This window comes from Pongo abelii, chromosome 18 (genome assembly GCF_028885655.2).
Source record: "Pongo abelii isolate AG06213 chromosome 18, NHGRI_mPonAbe1-v2.0_pri, whole genome shotgun sequence".
In the NCBI taxonomy this organism is placed as follows: Eukaryota; Metazoa; Chordata; class Mammalia; order Primates; family Hominidae; genus Pongo; species Pongo abelii.
In genome coordinates this window covers 34,582,450-34,604,307 of record NC_072003.2, presented here as the reverse complement: position 1 = coordinate 34,604,307, position 21,858 = coordinate 34,582,450, and the positions used below count along the sequence as shown (strand labels likewise).

Here is a 21,858-nt window from a genome sequence, read left to right as displayed (position 1 = left end):
GTTTCAAATAGCTACATGAGAAAATGTTTTATCACTAGAATAATGTAATTAGAAGTGAGATACCTTCATTAAATGTTTTTTGTAAGTGGTATTAGAAAGAATATGCTTTTCAGATGATTCTCTAAACACTTAGTGAGAACAATAAGAACTATTCACTTTTAGTAATAGTCTTCTGTAATCCATGGTAGAAAATAATTTTAAAATGATTTTTTAATGCATTTGAGTAAAGATGAGCAGTATTTTAAAAAACACACATTTCTTCACAAATGGTGCTAAGGGGTGTGTAAAGAATCAAAAGAAACTATTACCAATAATAGTTTTGATAATCACCCATAATTTTGTATTTAAACCGTTTAAACATTGAAATTACACTATAGACAGTATTCTCTGTGTTCTGCGAAGTTCAGCAGCTTCGGAATAGAGTTTAATTTTGAAACTTGCAGTGAAAAAGGCTATCCATTTGTTCGCAACCATAAATCAGGAGATTGAGATTAATTCTATTGGCTCTTAGTCACTTGGAACTGATTAATTCTGACTTTCTGTCCCTAAGCACTTGGTATTTGGCCATCTCCATTCTGAGCACCAAACGGTTAACATGAATGTCAAATAGAACTCTGCTGTGTGTCACCCTTAAATCAGCCTAACTCTTCCAGACAAAAGCAAATGGCATTTATGATTTAAGTCATTAGATTTTCAATTGACATTAATTAATCCCCCTTGATTCATTATATCATCAAGTATTTATATTTTAAATAGGAGGTAGGATTTCTGTGTTAAGACTCTTATTTGTACTCTATAATTAAAGTACAATGGTCTTTATGAGTATTCCTTATTTTCCCTTCTTAAATTGTTATCAAACAATTTTTATAATGAAATCAATCTTGGAAAATTAGAAAGAAAAATGACAAGGTATTTATGTTCTGTTTGCCGTAATTTGGAACTCACACTTAAGTAGTTTGTAGTTTTACATTCCTTTTTCACCCATTCAGTGGAGGAGGTCAGCTTTTCTCCCAAGTGTATTTTAAGTCTATTCTAATATGTGCTCAATATCAAGTTATAAACATATAATAAACATGGAAATAAAGTTTAAAAAAAAATCTTGGCTGGAATACCATATGCAGTGAGTTTTATCTCCACACCAGTAGAAAAGTAAGCAGATACAGAGTAGGCAGGAAAAAAATAGAGAGACAGAGAACCTAGAGGACTCCATATTTTAACTCTAAAGTTGTGAGTTTTTAAAATAACGACCATTTGAAACCTGCATTTTTCTGATGTAATTTTGCCTATTAATTTTAAAATGTGCCAAAGAATGCATCATAATGTGTAATCATCAGGAGTTCAGGAAAACCTAGCATGCCTTAATGATTGAGAATCACATTCTGTTTCTTATTAATAGCTAGAGAGCAAGGAAAATTCTATAAATCTTGAAAGAAAATGCCAGGAGTTTAGACTAGTGTTTTCGATAGTGGCAACTACTTTACTAGTGACACTTTTTTGAAACAAGCAAGGGGAAAAATTCAAACCAATTCAAAGGAAACCAGGATTAAAATGTTCACAAATATATGTAAATCAAACAAAATATTAAACTAGGTATGCAAACCAGAAAATAAATGCTTCACAGACAGAAGGTAAGTTCGGTACAAAACAAGAGTGCTCAATCCAGAAAGATATTTGTCTTTATAGCAGAAAGGACTTACCAGAATAGACAAAAGGCCTTTTATTATGCTAGGAGGGATAGATGGTCTTTTATTAAAGTAGGCTTATTCAAACCAGATCCCAACAATGTCAAAAATCCTGTATCAAAGTAACAGATTCTTAACCTGAGGGAAGACTCACCAGGGCAGAAAAAGTGATTTATACAAGCAGAGCACTCAGCGGTATAAAGTGAGGACTGCATACGTGTTCCGAGAATCACTAATTCCTTCCCATAGCAAACTTTTCAGGTCCCATTTATGGCACCATATGTGTAAACCTAAACAACAAACACACAAAGACTCTCTAAAGTAAAAGACATTTACTTGGGAATAAATTATAGTAATGAGGATGTAAATGTAACAGTGCACATTAATGCTCAGTGATCTCATAAACTAGTTCCTTAGTCTGTCTAAGAATAGACTGAAATGCAGATGATAAGTAGTCTAGAGGAAAAGAGAGGCTTTATAGATTGGTTTTGGCTATACCTATCACAAGATTTAGATTGGTCAGATGGCTGTGTCTGGGTTGGATTCAGAGTGTGTTAGCAAAATGCAGTCATGACCTACCACTGCAAGTTTCTTTGATGCCAGCCTACTACAAGAATATTGAGTCAGTTTCTGAGAGAGAGGCAATTCTTTGTACACATACTGTTCTCCTTTGCCAGTCTTATTCTGTTAACTTCAGTGATGGGGCATGGCTCTGTGTGCAGCAGCTATTAATAATTGGTAAATGGGTTTGAGGTTTAGAGCTGGAATGATCCTTTTGTGACAGTCTTGGAGAAGGACTATGGCTAGAACTATAGAAATAACATATTTGCTAGAAGAATGGCTTGAGACATCAGTGGAATTCTTTATTTTTCAGCCTACAACACAGATGAGCAGGAAAAGCTCTTGGATGAAGCCATACAGGCTGTGAAGGTCCAGTCATTCCAAATGAAGAGATGCCTGGTAAGAATGGAAATGTGGGAGGCACAGTTGCAGTTCGTGTGTTCCTAAGGAAGCATGTGCAGTGTTTTTTAGATTTAGGTGGCATCACTGTTTCTGGTCAATAATCTTCACTGTCTACCAGCATGTATCTTCAGCCTCATCTCCCTCAAGCACTGTGTGGAGCAATTTCAACAGAGCCCTGTTTACTCACATGTATATTTATGGTTTGGGATTGTCTGTCTTCCCTACTAGAATACAAGCTCATAAGAACAAGAGACCCTTCCTTTTATTTATGCATTACTGTATTATTACCACACCAGTGTCTGACCAGAATTACTAGCTTCCTTGGTTCTATAGCTCAGACCTGAGAATCCCTTAAGATATAACAGGTACTTAGTAAATATTTGTTGAATGAGTGGATTTAAATGCTTTGCATTTGAATTATTCAGCTTTTATTCTAAATATCTTGAAACCTTTAATTTCTTTCCTGAATAGATATATTTATTGTAGAAGCTAACTTAAAAATTGTACTTAACACTTACTTATATATTTTCATATTTTAAAAGATAAAGTAAGAGATAATCTGTGTAGACACAGTGGATTCTCTGGATTAAAATGTAAGGAATTGAGCCAAATTGATTGGTATTTTAAGCTATAAATTACTGTGATGAAGACAATGCTATATTATCTTTGTAGAATGTCTTACTATGCTTCCTAAAGCATAGTAATATGCTCTTGTGTCTTTTATTGGTTTCATTCCCAATTCGAAAATGAAAAATAAATGTCTTGGAGTGGAGAAGATGGGTTTGCTGTTGCTTGCTCCTTTCTCTTCCTGTGTATGGATAGTGTTTCCTCTATCTCAAGGAATTGCTTGCATTTCTGAGTTAAGTGGAACATATGGGCATTGCCAGGGTTTGAAGAATGCAAGAGGAAAGCAAACTTACATGGATAGTCACTTCAGACAGCTCTGAAGAGTCTTTAACCCATGACAAAGCCACGTCAGGATAGTATCTTGTTTCATCTGAATCAGTGTGCCAGGTCTCTTGATTGCAGGTAAAATGCGATGAATGGAGCTAGTTTCCTAGTCTCTACAGATTGAAAAGATTAGCATTCTATCAAGAAGCTTGCAGTCCTAGCTAAGCAAGTCTTACTAAGAGTCATACATCCTTTTCTTTTTAGTAGAGATGGAAAGGTGAAATGATCTAAAGTTGATTTTTTTATGTGGTTAAAATAATTTAAGTGCTGTATACTTTTAAAACTATGTAACAAGTCCTTGATGTAAAGAGTTTGTACAACCAAGATAAATGTTTATTTAAATTAAGCATTCTCATCTATTCTCTTGGTATTTCTGTAGGACAAAAACAAGCTTATGGATGCTCTAAAACATGCTTCTAATATGCTGGGTGAACTCTGGACTTCTATGTTATCACCAAAGAGCTACTATGAACTTTGTACCTTTTGAATGTTGAAGAACAAACATTTGGACCATACCTTTTTCTTGATAGGACAATTTTTGATGAAGTTTTTCTGGAGTTATCTTATTCTTTGTTATCTGAATCACATGGCACTGCTTCTCCATGCAGATGTGCTAAGTGAGAAAAACACTTTGAGAGTACTCCTTTCCTATGTTTAAACATCTTTAAGTGTGTTGTCGTTGGTGCATCTCAATTTTCAGACCCCTCATGTGGCTATTCAGGCTATGACGCAGTTGGTTCTTTAATGCTTAGATTTTGTTATGCAGCAGTCTCAAATGGAGAGGAATTTAATCATTTGACATTTCAAAACCCATTAGCAGTCTGACAGGTAACCATTGTATTTATTGCTTTGCTTCACCACACGTGCTTTAAAACCCTTGTTTTAAAGTAAGAAAAGCCCAGCTAAAATTCTTTCTTCACTTGAGCACTCTCTTAAAGGACTAAAACTTAAGATATCTGCCCGGTAGTTAATAATGACTCCAACAAGTTTCAAAGTTTTGCTTAGGTTGGCTTATCTTTATTTTTAGTCCTTAATCATAATTAAGAGATATGGCCATTTCTGATGAACTGCACTACTTGGAGGTCTACCTGACAGATGAGTTTGCTAAAGGAAGGAAAGTGGCAGATCTCTATGAACTTGTACAGTATGCTGGAAGCATTATCCCAAGGCTGTAAGTAATTACAAATCGGAGGATTTTTGTGTCTGTATTTCCCAATTTATGTTATGTCCTTTATGATTATCAGGTTAAAAAAAAGTTTTAAGGGTAATTTCTTAACAAATTGAGATTAACATTTTGGTAGATACTCTCTTATTTGTTTTAGAGTAACTAGATTTATGTTTTATGTAGATATTTGAGGAATTTTGGAAAGAGAAAAAATGTACATGCTATTTTGTTTAATGTCTTGACTGTTAGAAAAATTAATATGACTATTATTCTCTTCCTAATATGTTTAAAGGTAATATCTATCTTGTATATATACAGTATATGTCTGTGCGTGTGTGTTTATGTGTGCATATATATATATATAGTTTTTTTAGAGGTCAGTCAGCAGTTATATTTTAAATCAGATATTTTCCTCGTCATGCAGGAGAAAACAACATGGTTCCTGTCTTGTTTATTTAATGTTTTGTTCAATGTGTTTGGAAATAATCAAATTCTTGATTTGAATATTTTATTTCTAATCAGCATTTCTTCATAATTCTCCTAGTTACCTTTTGATCACAGTTGGAGTTGTATATGTGAAGTCATTTCCTCAGTTCAGGAAGGACATTTTGAAAGATTTGGTAGAAATGTGCCGTGGTGTGCAGCATCCCTTGAGGGGTCTGTTTCTTTGAAATTACCTTCTTCAGTGTACCAGAAATATCTTACCTGATGAAAGAGAGCCAACAGAGTAAGTGATTGTCTTTCTTGATTTTGTTGCAATATTTCTTTCATTGTAGAATGTATAAAAGTGTGAAAACATTGACAGAAATACAATAAGTATGAATAATTCTTCCACCCAGTCAGCCATTTAGTTAGCATTTGTATATAGATTTCCTTTGTCATATAGAACTCCTCAGTGTATGCAGCATGATCTAAAATGTAGTCTTATGCAAATTTTATCTTTGGATTATTAAGACCTGCTTTTTAAATTTAATGTAATTGAGCATTTTCCCACTACACTAAATATTCTTTGAAAATGCCCAAGGTAATTTATAGATTCAATGCCATCCCCATCAAGCTACGAATGACTTTCTTCACAGAATTGGAAAAAACTACTTTAAAGTTCATGTGGAACCAAAAAAGAGCCCTCATCGCCAAGTCAATCCTAAGCCAAAAGAACAAAGCTGGAGGCATCATGCTACCTGACTTCAAACTATACTACAGGCTTACAGTAACCAAAACAGCACGGTACTGGTACCAAAATAGAGATATAGATCAATGGAACAGAACAGAGCCCTCAGAAATAACACCACATATCCACAACTATCTGATCTTTGACAAACCTGACAAAAACAAGCAATGGGGAAAGATTCCCTATTTAATAAATGGTGCTGGGAAAACTGGCTAGCCATATGAAGAAAGCTGAAACTGGATCCCTTCCTTACACCTTATACAAAAATTAATTCAAGATGGATTAAAGACTTAAACGTTAGACCTAAAACCATAAAAACCCTAGAAGAAAACCTAGGGATTACCATTCAGGACATAAGCATGGGCAAGGACTTCATGTCTAAAACACCAAAAGCAATGGCAACAAAAGCCAAAATTGACAAATGGGATCTAATTAAACTAAAGAGCTTCTGCACAGCAAAACAGACTACCATCAGAGTGAACAGGCAACCTACAAAATGGGAGAAAATTTTCGCAACCTACTCATCTGACAAAGGGCTAATATCCAGAATCTACAATGAACTCCAACAAATTTACAAGAAAAAAACAAACAACCCCATCAAAAAGTGGGGGAAAGATTTGAACAGACACGTCTCAAAAGAAGACATTTATACAGCCAAAAGACACATGAAAAAATGCTTATCATCACTGGCCATCAGAGAAATGCAAATCAAAACCACAATGAGATACCATCTCACACCAGTTAGAATGGCAATCATTAAAAAGTCAGGAAACAACAGGTGCTGGAGAGGATGTGGAGAAATAGGAAAACTTTTACACTGTTGGTGGGACTGTAAACTAGTTCAACCCTTGTGGAAGTCAGTGTGGCGATTCCTCAGGGATCTAGATCTAGAAATACCATTTGACCCAGCCATCCCATTACTGGGTATATACCCAAAGGACTATAAATCATGCTGCTATAAAGACACATGCACACGTATGTTTATTGCGGCACTATTCACAATAGCAAAGATTTGGAACCAAACCAAATGTCCAACAATGATAGACTGGATTAAGAAAATGTGGCACATATACACCATGGAATACTATGCAGCCATAAAAAAATGATGAGTTCATGTCCTTTGTAGGGACATGGATGAAATTGGAAATCATCATTCTCAGTAAACTATCGCAAGGACAAAAAACCAAACACCGCATGTTCTCACTCATAGATGGGAATTGAACAATGAGAACACATGGACACAGAAAAGGGAACATCACACTCTGGGGACTGTTGTGGGGTGGGGGGAGGGGGGAGGGATAGCATTGGGAGATATACCTAATGCTAAATGATGAGTTAATGGGTGTAGCACACCAGCATGGCACATGTATATGTATGTAACTAACCTGCACATTGTGCACATGTACCCTAAAACTTAAAGTATAATAACAAAAAAAAGAAAAGAAAATACAACTTTTAAAGGGGGTTATATTTGGAAATTGAATTTCTAATGAAATAATAAAGTGTGAGCCAGCTGGATTTCATAATTGTTCCTTCAATGTCTATCAGTTTTTATAATTTATAGACTGCTAGTTACCTTGGAATATAAGTGATTTGAATGATCTGTTACAAGTTAGCTACTAACTCCAGAAAAGAAAAAATAAAAGCCATTCAGAGACACTCCTGTCTCTAGTGTAATCAGCATTCTGGCATCAAAGTCTACTGTAATTTTATCTCACAGCAGGGGCAGGTGGTCAGCCAACTGTGGTCTTCAGTGGAGTGAGCTGTTCACATGACAGGTCCCCAGATTAAAGAACTTCATTCCTTTTTTAAAAAGTTTATGCACATTTATTTTCTTTCTTTAATTTTTAATCTTTTTTCAGTTTGCCCCAACAGATTATGGTTTTCTCTTTTTAATATTTTCATTTAGTTCTGAGGTGTACAATTCAATGGTTTTTAATATATCTGCATCAATTTCTTTTAAAACAGTACAGAAAAGATAAAAAAATTTAACAATGTAGAGAAATTGATGAAGTTATTTGCTTTATTACATTTTGACTGTCCATTTTGAGCATTTAATTAGGCAATCAATAAAAATTTTTGAAAGCTACTGAGGTCTCCATCCCAGGAGATCTAGAAAAATAAAGCAGGAAATCCATGGTCTCTTCCCTCACAAAGCTTGCATTCCAATTAAAAACAAAATATTCAACAGTAAAATGATGTACTTAGCAGTACACCCTAAGTGTTAATTTTTTTAGCCTTTTGTTTTTGTTTTTGGTTTGTAGGGATGGGGTCTCATTATGTTGCCCAGGCCGGTTTTAAGCTCCTGTCCTAAAGCAATCTTCCTGCCTTGGCCTCCCAAAGCATTGGGATTACCGACATGAGCCACCATGCCCACCCTTCTAGCCTTTTTGAATTAAGGAAGTTGCCATAAGAGCAAGTCCAGTTGGCCCAGGATAGGGAGTTGGGGAAAGTAATTTGCCCTTTAAATTTATACTGTCCTCTCCAGGTACTTTTTTCCCTAGATTCTGTTCCCTTTGAAATTTAACACTAAGCCAAAGAAATTGAAAGTGGTTTTTTATAAAGCATTGGTGTACTACAGAGATAAGTAGGAAATGCACAAAGGAGAGGGATAGTAGTAAGTTGGTCTTGTAAATACTGTGTAAAGACTTTTCTGTTTCTTTGCAGCGAAGAAACAACTGGCGATATCAGTGATTCCGTGGATTTTGTACTGCTCAACTTTGCAGAAATGAACAAGCTCTGGGTGTGAATGCAGCATCAGGGACATAGCCGAGATAGAGAAAAAAGAGAACGAGAAGGATAAGAACTGAGAATTTTAGTGGGAACAAATTTGGTGCACCTTAGTCAGTTGGAAGGTGTAAATGTGGAACGTTACAAACAGGTTTATATCTTTTTGTTACCTCTTCTTATGTTCTGAGATAAACTGAAATCTGATTTTTAAAATCAGAATATTTTTGTATATAATATTACATTGAAAAAATCTTAAAATGGCTTTTACTGAAGAAGACTTAAATAAACGGAAAGATATATATGCAATGTTTGTGGATTGGAAGATTTAATGTTGTCAAGAGAGCATTTTTTAAAAAATTCATCATAGATCCAATGTAATCTCAGTCAAAATCCCAGCAGAATTTTGTAGAAATTAAGAAGTTGATTCTAAAATTTATGTGAAGAAACAAAGAACCTAGAACAGCTACAACAAATTTGAAAAGGAAGAACAAAGTTGAGACCCAAACAACCCAAATTCATGATTTACCCTAAAGCTACAGTGAAAGCCTGTGTGGTATTGGTGAAAAGGACAGACATACAAATCAATGGAGGGGAATAAAACAGGGAATGGCAAACTTTACCTGTGAGGGACCAGATAATAAATGGTTTTTGACTTTGCAAGACATATGCTGTACAAGAAGCTTGTCCAACGTGCGGCCCAGGACAGCTTTAAATGTGGCCCAACATAAGTTTGTAAACTTTAAAACATGAGATTTTTTGCTTTTTTTTTTTTAAAGCTCAGCAGCTATTATTAGTGTATTTTACATGTGGCCCAAGATAATTCTTCTAATTCTTCTTCAAGCCAAGAGATTGGACACTCCTGGTCTACAACTACTAACACTGCAGATATGGTGCAAAAGCAGCCGCAGACAATATGGAAGTGAATGGGCATGGCTGTGTTCCAGTAAAACTTTATTTGTAAAAACAAGCATCAGCTCAGTTTACTGATCTCTGACTACACTATCAATAATAGACCCAGATATTTATGATCAGTTATTTTTGATAAAAGTACAAAGGCAACCTTTTCAGCAAGTGATTCTGGAACAATTGGATGTTTATATGCAAACAAACAGAAAACCCTGAACCTTGACCCATCCTTCATACCACACAGAAAAACCCAAAAATCGATCAGAGACCTAAATATAGAACCTAAAACTGTTAGAAGAAAACACAGAGGAAATCTTTATGACCTAGGATTAGACAAAGATTTCTGAGGATACACATAAAAGCACAAGCCATGGAGAAAAAAGCTCACTTTTGAGAGACCAAGGCAGATGGATCACTTGAGTCTAGGAGTTTGAGACAAGCCTGGGCATCATAGGGAGACCCCATCTCTACAAAAATTACCAAAATTAGCTGGGCATGGTGGAATATACCTATAGTCCCAGCTACTCAGGAGGCTTGAGGTGGGAGGATGGCTTGAGCCCAGGAGGTGCACGTTGCATTGAGTGGAGAGTGTGCCACTGCACTCCAGCCTGGGCAACAGAACAAGACCTTGTCTCAAAAAGAAAATAGCTTTTAAAGTTTAGAAGTGAAGTCTTGGTGAGAAAAATCTCAAATACAATGTTCAAGTTAGTAGTTCAAATATGTTACCAGGGGAATAGCTTAAGATTTTGAAAACAGATTTTTTTTAACCCTTACGTGTGTGTTTTGTTCTCTTTTAGATTGTTTTGACTGGCATATTGGAGCAAGCTGTAAACTGTAGGGATGCTTTGGCTCAAGAATATCTCATGGAGTGTGTTATTCTGGTAGGTGGGAATACTTATTTCATTTTTTTAAAGGACCTATTTTATCTTTCATTAAATTTAATTGTTTTGAAAAAATTTTGATGGAGTAGGAAACAAGCTTTCCTGAATAAAGAATTTTCCTTGCTGGGTGTGGTGACTCACACCTGTAATCCCAGCACTTTGGGAGTTCAAGGTGGGAGGATCTCTTGAGGCCAGGAGTTCAAAACCAGCCTGGGCAACATAGCAAGATGCCATTTCTATAAAAAATTAAAATCATTTTTCAATGCTGCTTTTTTTCATGTAATCTTGCTTCTTTGAAAAATAATTTAAAAACAGCAATTTTGTTTCTAATTTATAACTTGGTCTTTGTATCAATGTGGTTTGTTTTCCTCCAAAATGTAGGAATGAGTAATCTGAGTTTTCTAGGTCTCCATAGCTTTAGTTTAATTGTAGGTGCACTTTGTATATTGGAATATTTCTGTCTGAGCTTATATTTAGTAGAGAGGTTCAGAAGTAATGTGTTTGAATTTAGTGTGTTTGAATTTAGTTGTATAAGATTACAGTTTTTTTTCCCACAAATGTGACCTTTACCATATATGAGTTCAGAATATTATGCGAAATACTTTTACTTGTATTGATCATTTGATTTTCAGATTTTCCCTGATGAATTTCACCTCCAGACTTTGAATCCTTTTCTTCGAGCCTGTGCTAAGTTACACCAGAATGTAAACGTGAAAAACATAATCATTGCTTTAATTGATAGGGAAGACCTTCCAACACTGGAGGATAGATGCTCTGACTTGGGAATAATGAATTTTAAACATTTTTTTTTTGAATTCTTTGTTTCTGTTACATCTTTATCATACCAATGATCTTAATTTAATTATACTATAAATAATTTAGCTTTGTGAGTATGAGTACTAGGTACTTGCCTAGGTTAGACATCAAAGAGGCTTAACTTAAATGTGCAGGAGACATGAAGATAATGAATATCTTTATTCTGTGTGTTTGATTGACATTTAAAGACGTTGTACAGACTTATTTTTAAAATTGTACAAATCCAAAGATCATATTGAAGAACAAAATTTGTTTTTTACCATGATGTAAGTATCTTGCAGTGGGAACTCATTTGATTTAGAGTAGCCATAAGATACAGATGATTGAAAATGTTCAAGTAATCTACTCTATCATCACATTTTCTTAAAGAAAAAATTTTAAGTATCACATATGTTTAGTACATCCACTTTAAGTTTTATTTTCTTAGATTTTTTTTTTTTTTCACACAGAGTTTCACCCCATCACCCAAGCTAGAGTGCAGTGGTGCTATCTCGGCTCACTGCAACCTCCGACTGCTGGGTTCAAGTGATTCTAGTGTCTCAGCCTCCGGAGTAGCTGGGATTACAGACATGCACCACCATGCCTGGCTAATTTTTTTATTTTTAGTAGAGATGGGATTTTGCCAGGTTGGCCAGGCTGGTCTCAAACTCCTGAGCTCAGATGATCTGCCTGCCTCAGCTTCCCAAAGTGCTGGGATTACAGATGTGAGCCACTGCGCTTGGCCAATGGGTGACTTTTTTGCAGCCATGTTGTTTAGTAGTATATAATGTCCGTCCTACTACTTGTAAGCATTGTCATGAAACCAGAATCCTAAGTGAAGATTTATTTCTACAGATACATCTTGTATATTTTTTAAAAAACTAAGTTATTAGTTTTAAAGTCTGAGAATTTAGATAACGAAGTTTTCCAAATTACCAGCTCAATCCTGGACAGCAGGAATTCCATACTTACTGGGCTCACTCTTAAAGGAAGCTGGTAACTGGATTTTCCTGTGTTGCCTGTAATGTCACTTCCCCATCTCTGTCAGTAATGATGCTTCTGGGCATAACAAAATGTGGATGTAGTTGTGACTCTGACAAACAGATAATGATAATGAAGCAGACATTATTTTGAGTAAGTTAAGATGTGGGAAATAAAAGTTAATTTTATGAATTTTAGACTTAGTTGTATTTCAAACTTTAAGTAGTAAAAATACAGTATCTTAAAATAGTCTATATACTTTTATTTTTTAAAGATTATTTATTTAAATCATGGTTGTTGAATACATTTGTCCCTTTAATGCATTTCTGTCCATATCTACTTAATTATGCTTCAAAGAGTTTGAGAGAATTATCTTGTTGAAAATCTACTTAGTATGGTATGAAATAAGAATGCTGATGAAAAAAGGTTTCATTGGCAAAACTGTTTAGTTAAAAATGAATTGAGGAGGCCAGGTACAGTGCCTCACATCTGTAATTCCAGCACTTTGGGAGGCCAATGAGGGAGGCTTGCTTGAGTCCAGGTCAATACCACCCTGGGCAACATGACAACACCCCATCACTACAGAAAACACAAAAATTAGCTGGGCATGGTGGCACATGCTGTTAGCCCCAGCTACTCAGGAGGCTGAGGTGGGAGGATAGCTTGAGCCCAGGAGGTGGAGATTTCATTGAGTGGAGAGTATGTTACTGCACTCCAGCCTGGGCAGGAGACGGAGACCCTGTCTCAAAACATGAGGGAATGATTGACTTAAAAACCTTTGGGGCTCATACAAAATATAGAAAAGCAATAAAGAATAAGATGTCATGCATGATCTCACTACGCAAACCCTATATCTTTTAAAATAAAGGGTTTTTGGGGTTTTTTAGATTAGCTTTATTTGCTCACTGTGAAGATGGACCTGGAATCCCAGTGGATATTATACTTTTTGATATATTTTCACAGCAGGTGGCTACAGTGATACAGGTTTGTGTAGTTTTTCTCCTAAGTTATCAAAACTTTGAAACTTCTCTGTCTTCCCTTTACAATTGTTTAAAATAAATTGTACAGTTTTCTAAACATTCCAGTCTAGACAAGACATGCCTTCAGAGGATGTTGTATCTTTACAAGTCTTTCTCATTAATCTTGCCATGAAATGTTACCCTGATCGTGTGGACTATGTTGATAAAGTTCTAGAAACAACAGCAGAGATATTCAATAAGCTCAACCTTGAACAGTAAGTTACATCTTTGTAAAAATCCTCATAAAGACATTTTTGTCCTAGATTTGCTTTTCTTTCTCAATTGTTTTTTGAACTGCTGGCATTTGTCTTGTTTTAATCATGCATTAAGATTGTCATGTTTAGCACTACTAGGGGCAGAAAGTGGTGACCAATTATTTGGTTGTGTATATTAATGAAATTGTGGTACCCAAGGACCATAGGCAGTCTTCAGGGACCAGTCTCTCCAATTTGGATCCCTTTCTGTGTATCAGGGGCATCCAATCTTTTGGCTTCCCTGGGCCACATTGGAAGAAGCATTTTCTTGGGCCACACATAAAATACACTAACACTAACAATAGCTGATGAGCTTTAAAAAGTCGCAAAAAACTCATAATGTTTTAAGAAAGTTTACAGATTTGTGTTGGGCCACATTCAAAGCCATCCTGGGCTGCATGCAGCCTGTGGGCTGTGGGTTGGACAAGCTTGCTGTATTGAGTATGAAATGAGTTTGTGTGAATGAGTTTGTTCTTAAACTGGTAAGGAAACTTTGTCAGGCAGTATTTATTTCCATAAGAGGTGTTTTCCTACGAATGAGTACATGGTGACAAATGAGGGGCATATGTATATTTAAGGTGCAGAATTAAGTTGGTTTAAATATCATTTCTATTTTGAGCTTTGATTTTGATACTTCAAAGAACTATCAACAGTACTGTTTCCAACTTGAAGCCACCTCAGCTGTTCTGTCCTAGACTTATGGCGTCCTCTAGTGGCCACTGTGGGCAGTTCTGATCCTGTTACCCTCCCCAGCAGTTCCCTTCCTGCCCCATTCCCCATTGCTCCGGATTTGGGTTAAGCCAGGCCCGCCTCCCACGCCCATATTCTTCAGAATTTTACCTCATGTAATCTTCCTCCTTTCTATCTCCCTTCCAGTGGTTAACGTGCATCAAGAAAATTTCTTTTTTTCCCCCCTTTGTATTATCCTTTTTCTTTTGGTCATTTTTAGGTTTGTGTGTGTGTGAACTGAAAACAAGTCCAGATATGGAATGCTAAGTGTGAGAGAAAATTAAATGATGTGCCAGGTGTGGTGGCTTGCCCCTGTAATCCCAGCTATTCAGGAGACTGAGTTGGGAGAATCATTTGAGCCCAGGAGTTTGAGAACAGCCTGGGCAACATAGCGAGACCCCATCTCTAATAAAAAATAAAATTAAAAATTAAAAAATTTTAAATCAAAAAAATTAAGTGATGTATCTATGTCTTTCCCCCAAGTGAATTTTTAAAGTAAAAATAGACAAAATAATTAGAAATAACAAACTCTAAAGGGGTTGTAATAAATGTCCCAATATGCCTCAATATCTACAGAATGCTTTTACTAACCACTACCTAAAAGTCAGTCAGCCTGCTTTTCCTTAATCACCGACATCTGATGCAGAGGAAATAGTTTATATATTTTTCTATTGTGTCGAATTGCTGGTTTTGCATGGATTTTTTTCCTACTTGTTTTCATCGTGAATATACAATACTTGTTGGCTGCCCCCTGGGAACCAAACTACCACTTAAAGTACTTCCCTTAGAAATGTCATCGAATTCTAGGCAGTCATCTTAACTCCAGCTATACCATCTGTTCATGAGTTGGAAACTGTATCTAGTTTTGTATCAACAGAAAAATAATAGATGAATATATGTTTGTGTTTAGATAAGCATTTTTATCCTCTTGAAATGAGGTTGTTATAGTCTTCTGGTGGTATCAGTCACTTTACCCATTTCCTTTAATGTGTAATGAAAAATTTCAAATTCTTATGGAACAAGTTCTATTTGTGTGTATAGAAAGTTAATTTTATTCATTAAGACTTCTGTTTTTCTTTTTGTAGTATTGCTACCAGTAGTGCAGTTTCAAAGGAACTCACCAGACTTTTGAAAATATCAGTTGACACTTACAAAAATATTTTAATAGTCTTGAAATTGAAACATTTTCACCTACTTTTTGAGTACGTTGACTATGAGTCCAGAAAGAGCATGAGTTGTTTCTGGACTTTGTCTCTCAAGACCGGGTAAGAGAATATCTACGTGCTATTTTAGGGAAACAGTGTTACAATTTTAGACTTTGGACCTAGATACCTGAGATGGGAGGGGAGGGTAATTCAATACTAAAGAACATTTACAAGTAACTTCTTCATCATATAAATTAGAAAACTGGAGATGTATAAAGAATTATAGTTTGAAGTCAGGTAGTGTGATGCCTCCAGCTTTGTTCTTTTGGCTTAGGATTGACTTGGCGATGCGGGCTCTTTTTTGGTTCCATATGAACTTTAAAGTAGTTTTTTCCAATTCTGTGAAGAAAGTCATTGGTAACTTGATGGGGATGGCATTGAATCTGTAAATTACCTTGGGAAGGATGGCCATTTTCACGATATTGATTCTTCCTACCCATGAGCATGGAATGTTCTTCCATTTGTTTGTATCCTCTTTTATTTCCTTGAGCAGTGGTTTGTAGTTCTCCTTGAAGAGGTCCTTCACATCCCTAGTAAGTTGGATTCCTAGGTATTTTATTCTCTTTGAAGCAATTGTGAATGGGAGTTCACTCATGATTTGGCTCTCTGTTTGTCTGTTATTGATGTATAAGAATGCTTGTGATTTTTGTACATTGATTTTGTATCCTGAGACTTTGCTGAAGTTGCTTATCAGCTTAAGGAGATTTTGGGCTGAGACAATGGGGTTTTCTAGATATACTATCATGTCATCTGCAAACAGGGACAATTTGACTTCCTCTTTTCCTAATTGAATACCCATTATTTCCTTCTCTTGCCTAATTGCCCTGGCCAGAACTTCCAACACTATGTTGAATAGAAGTGGTGAGAGAGGGCATCCCTGTCTTGTGCCAGTTTTCAAAGGGAATGCTTCCAGTTTTTGCCCATTCAGTATGATATTGGCTGTGGGTTTGTCATAAATAGCTCTTATTATTTTGAGATACGACCCATCAATACATAATTTATTGAGAGTTTTTAGCATGAAGGGTTGTTGAATTTTGTCAAAGGCCTTTTCTGCATCTGTTGAGATAATCATGTGGTTTTTGTCTTTGGTTCTGTTTATATGCTGGATTACATTTATTGATTTGCGTATATTGAACCAGCCTTGCATCCCAGGGATGAAGCCCACTTGATCATGGTGGATAAGCTTTTTGATGTGCTGCTGGATTCTGTTTGCCAGTATTTTATTGAGGATTTTTGCATCAATGTTCATCAAGGATATTGGTCTAAAATTCTCTTTTTTTGTTGTGTGTCTGCCAGGCTTTGGTATCAGGATGATGCTGGCCTCATAAAATGAGTTAGGGAGGATTCCCTCTTTTTCTATTGATTGGAATAGTTTCAGAAGGAATGGTACCAGCTCCTCCTTGTACCTCTGGTAGAATTTGGCTGTGAACCCATCTGGTCCTGGACTTTTTTTGGTTGGTAAGCTATTGATTATTGCCACAATTTCAGCTCCTGTTATTGGTCTATTCAGGGATTCAACTTCTTCCTGGTTTAGTCTTGGGAGGGTGTATGTGTTGAGGAATTTATCAATTTCTTCTAGATTTTCTAGTTTATTTGCGTAGAGGTGTTTGTAATATTCTCTGATGGTAGTTTGTATTTCTGTGGGATCGGTGGTGATATCCCCTTTATCATTTTTTATTGCATCTATTTGATTCTTCTCTCTTTTTTTCTTTATTAATCTTGCTAGTGGTCTATCAATTTTGTTGATCCTTTCAAAAAACCAGCTCCTGGATTCATTTATTTTTTGAAGGGTTTTTTGTGTCTCTATTTCCTTCAGTTCTGCTCTGATTTTAGTTATTTCTTGCCTTCTGCTAGCTTTTGAATGTGTTTGCTCTTGCTTTTCTAGTTCTTTTAATTGTGATGTTAGGGTGTCAATTTTGGATCTTTCCTGCTTTCTCTTGTGGGCATTTAGTGCTATAAATTTCCCTCTACACACTGCTTTGAATGCATCCCAGAGATTCTGGTATGTTGTGTCTTGGTTCTCGTTGGTTTCAAAGAACATCTTTATTTCTGCCTCCATTTCGTTATGTACCCAGTAGTCATTCAGGAGCAGGTTGTTCAGTTTCCACGTAGTTGAGCGGTTTTGAGTGAGATTCTTAATCCTGAGTTCTAGCTTGATTGCACTGTGATCTGAGAGATAGTTTGTTATAATTTCTGTTCTTTTACATTTATTGAGGAGAGCTTTACTTCCAAGTATATGGTCAATTTTGGAATAGGCGTGGTGTGGTGCTGAAAAAAATGTATATTCTGTTGATTTGGCTACAGTAACCAAAACAGCATGGTACTGGTACCAAAACAGAGATATAGATCAATGGAACAGAACAGAGCCGTGAGAAATAATGCCACATATCTACAACTATCTGATCTTTGACAAACCTGACAAAAACAAGAAATGGAGAAAGGATTCCCTATTTAATAAATGGTGCTGGGAAAACTGGCTAGCCATATGTAGAAAGCTGAAACTGGATCCCTTCCTTACACCTTATACAAAAATCAATTCAAGATGGATTAAAGACTTAAATGTTAGACCTAAAACCATAAAAACCCTAGAAGAAAACCTAGGCATTACCATTCAGGACATAGGCATGGGCAAGGACTTCATGTTTAGCACACCAAAAGCAATGGCAACAAAAGCCAAAATTGAGAAATGGGATCTAATTAAACTAAAGAGCTTCTGCACAGCAAAGGAAACTACCATCAGAGTGAACAGGCAACCTACAAAATGGGAGAAAATTTTCACAACCTACTCATCTGACAAAGGGCTAATATCCAGAATCTACAATGAACTCCAACAAATTTACAAGAAAAAAACAAACAACCCCATCAAAAAGTGGGCGAAGGACATGAACAGACACTTCTCAAAAGAAGACATTTATGCAGCCAAAAAACACATGAAAAAATGCTCACCATCACTGGCCATCAGAGAAATGCAAATCAAAACCACAATGAGATACCATCTCACACCAGTTAGAATGGCAATCATTAAAAAGTCAGGAAACAACAGGTGCTGGAGAGGATGTGGAGAAATAGGAACACTTTTACACTGTTGGTGGGACTGTAAACTAGTTCAACCCTTGTGGAAGTCAGTGTGGCGATTCCTCAGGGATCTAGAACTAGAAATTCCATTTGACCCAGCCATCCCATTACTGGGTATATACCCAAAGGACTATAAATCATGCTGCTATAAAGACACATGCACACGTATGTTTATTGCAGCATTATTCACAATAGCAAAGACTTGGAACCAACCCAAATGTCCAACAATGATAGACTGGATTAAGAAAATGTGGCACATATACACCATGGAATACTATGCAGCCATAAAAAATGATGAGTTCATGTCCTTTGTAGGGACATGGATGAAATTGGAAATCATCATTCTCAGTAAACTATCACAAGAACAAAAAACCAAACACCGCATATTCTCACTCATAGGTGGGAATTGAACAATGAGAACACATGGACACAGGAAGGGGAACATCACACTTCGGGGACTGTTGTGGGTTGGGGGGGAGGGGGGAAGGATAGCATTGGGGGATATACCTAATGCTAGATGACGAGTTGGTGGGTGCAGCGCACCAGCATGGCACATGTATACATATGTATCTTACCTGCACATTGCGCACATGTACCATAGAGCCTAAAGTATAACAATAATAATAATAATAATAATAATAAAAGAAAAAACAAAACAAAACAAAAGAATTATAAAGCATTTATAATTCCACCAAATAGAGAATAACCACTGTTAATTAACATTTTGTGCGTATCTTTCCAGACTTTTTTCTGTATATGTGTGGATGACATACATGGGTATCGACTTTCTAACCAAAAAAAGGAATATCTTGTTGATACTGTATTGTAATTTTATAACTGGAAACACTTTTGACAGTGGCTTTATATGCCAATGGTTTCACCTCAGTGGGTTTCTTGTGCCTCGCATGTTACAGGTGGATTCCATAATGAATTTGGTATCCACATTGATTCAAGATCAGCCAGATCAACCTGTAGAAGACCCTGATCCAGAAGAATTTGCTGATGAGTAGAGCCTTGTGGGCCCTTCATTCATCTGCTGCGCTCTGAGGACCCTGACCAGCAGTACTTGGTATGAGTTTACTCTTACTATAACCCTGTATCAGCTCCTAGTGAAATCACATGTTGAAGTGCTTAAAATGGTTTAATTCACCTTCTGGTCTTAGACGGTTTTGAAGGAATTGCAACTGAATTAAAGATTCACTTGAACCTGGGAGGCAGATGTTGCAGTGAGCTGAGATTGTGCCACTGCACTCCAGCCTGGGCAACAGAGCGAGACTCCGTCTCAAAAAAAAAAAAAAAGATTTATGGCATCCATGGGCTTTTACTTTATATATAAACACATAATTGTTTGTCAACCTCTGAAGCATGTAACAATTCAGTTGCTCTAATTTCTTCTGAAGACTATCTGAGAATTACAAAAAAGTCTGTCTTCTTTTACTTGAGTGCCCGTAATTATTCCATGTTCATTTTTTTCTGATAAACTTTATAAGAAATACAATTCTTATATTTAATTTTACTTTTCCAAATTTGCAAGTATAAGTTATATTTGTCACATTGAAAATGTGAGTTTTTGTTTTTCGATGAAAGATTTAAAAATTCATTTTGCCTTTTTCTTAACTTTTTTTTCTGATAAAGAATAGTCACATGAGGTTCTCTCTTTATTATTAGTCCACAGGGAATCTTTGTGAAATGGATAAAACATGTTGCCTGAGTAGGGGTATCAGTGACCGATACTAGATAATTTATTTTAGTGAAGGGTTAGCACAGTTGGCTGCTTAATTATTGTTTGGGTAAAGTAGTTTAACCATCCTTGGATGCATAAGGCTGTTAGGCTGCTATGAGGAAAAAGACATTTGCTTGAGGATGTCCTGTCTCATCTCCTTCTGTTGACTTTCTTCATTGTAGTTGACACTCCTGTACTTCTTCGTAATCAGTGTGAAATAAGAGGCTGACTTCTGTTGTTAGTGTGATGGTCTTTGTCTTGGCTTAGTGACAAACATTCCAGGACTGTGGTATCATGCTCTGTGAGCTATGTGATCTGTACAGAGTGACAGTCTGAGTATTTTAACTGATTCCCTTATGTTTCTGTGTGAGATTGTGTGTGTCTGTGTGTTTTCATTTTCTATTGCGTACCAAATGTAGTAGTTAGAAAGTATGCCTTTTGGCTGGGCGTAGTGGCTCACGGCTATAATCCCAGCACTTTGGGAGGCCAAGGTGAGTGGATCACCTGAAGTCAGGAGTTTGAGACTAGCGTGGCCAACGTGATGAAACCCCATCTCTACTGAAAATGCAAAAAGTTAGCCGGGCATGGTGGTGGGTGCCTGTAATCCCAGCTGCTCGGGAGACTGAGGCAGGAGAATCACTTGAACCTGGGAGGTGGAGGTTGCAGTGAGTGGATATCACGCCATTGCACTCCAGCCTGGGCAACAAGAGTGAAACTCTGTCTCAAAAACAAAACAAAAACAACAACAACAACAAAAAGAAAGTATGCCTTCTGCATGTGGCTGATTGGTTATTCCCATGTATAGAGATGTTTACTGATAGGGTCATTAGCTCTGACTGCCCCTAGGGGAAATGCATTCTCTTATTCATCTACCATATCAGAGAATTTCACAAAACCTGGATGTCATTGTGTCACACATATTAAAAATATTTTATGAATTCTGTGTACTTTTCATAGCTAGAGAGAAGTCAGTGCTAGGCTTCACAGCTTCAAAGGACAGGCTGACTCTCTCATTCGGAGTGAATGTAACTGGTGACTTTAAGTTGAAGCCAGTGCTCATTTACTATTCTGAAAATCCTAGAGCCCTTAAGAATTATGGCAGATCTGCTCTGCCTGTGCCCTAGAAATGGAACAACAAAGCCTGAATGGTAGCACATCTGTTTATAACGTGGTTTACTGAATATTTTAGGCCCATTATTGAGATTTACTGCTGAAAAAAAAGATTCCTTTAAAAATATGATTGCTTATTGACAATGTACCTGGTCATCTGAGAGCTATGATGGAGGTGTGTCGGGAGATTAATGTTGTTTTCATGCCTGCTAATAACATTCATTCTGCAGCCCACGGATGAAGAAGTAATTTCAACTTTCAAGTCTTACTGTTTAAGAAATACACTTCATAAGGCTATACGAGCTATTGATAGTGATGGGTCTCGGCAAAGTCAATTGAAGACTTTCTGGGAAGGAGTCATCATTCTAGATGTCACTAAGAACATTTATGATTCATGGGAGGAGGTTAAAATCTCAACATTAACAGGGGTTCTGGAGAAGTTGGTTCTAGCCCTCATGGATGATTGAGGGGTTCAAGACTCAAATGGAGGAAGTAACTGCAGATGTGGTGGAAATAGC

General features: G+C 36.5%; 1 pseudogene; it reads left to right on the top strand.

Annotated features, from left to right (window-relative positions):
* Nucleotides 1-1,782: 1,782 nt before the first annotated feature.
* On the top strand, nt 1,783-21,807 carry LOC100445103 (vacuolar protein sorting-associated protein 35-like; annotated as a pseudogene).
* Nucleotides 21,808-21,858: the final 51 nt, after the last annotated feature.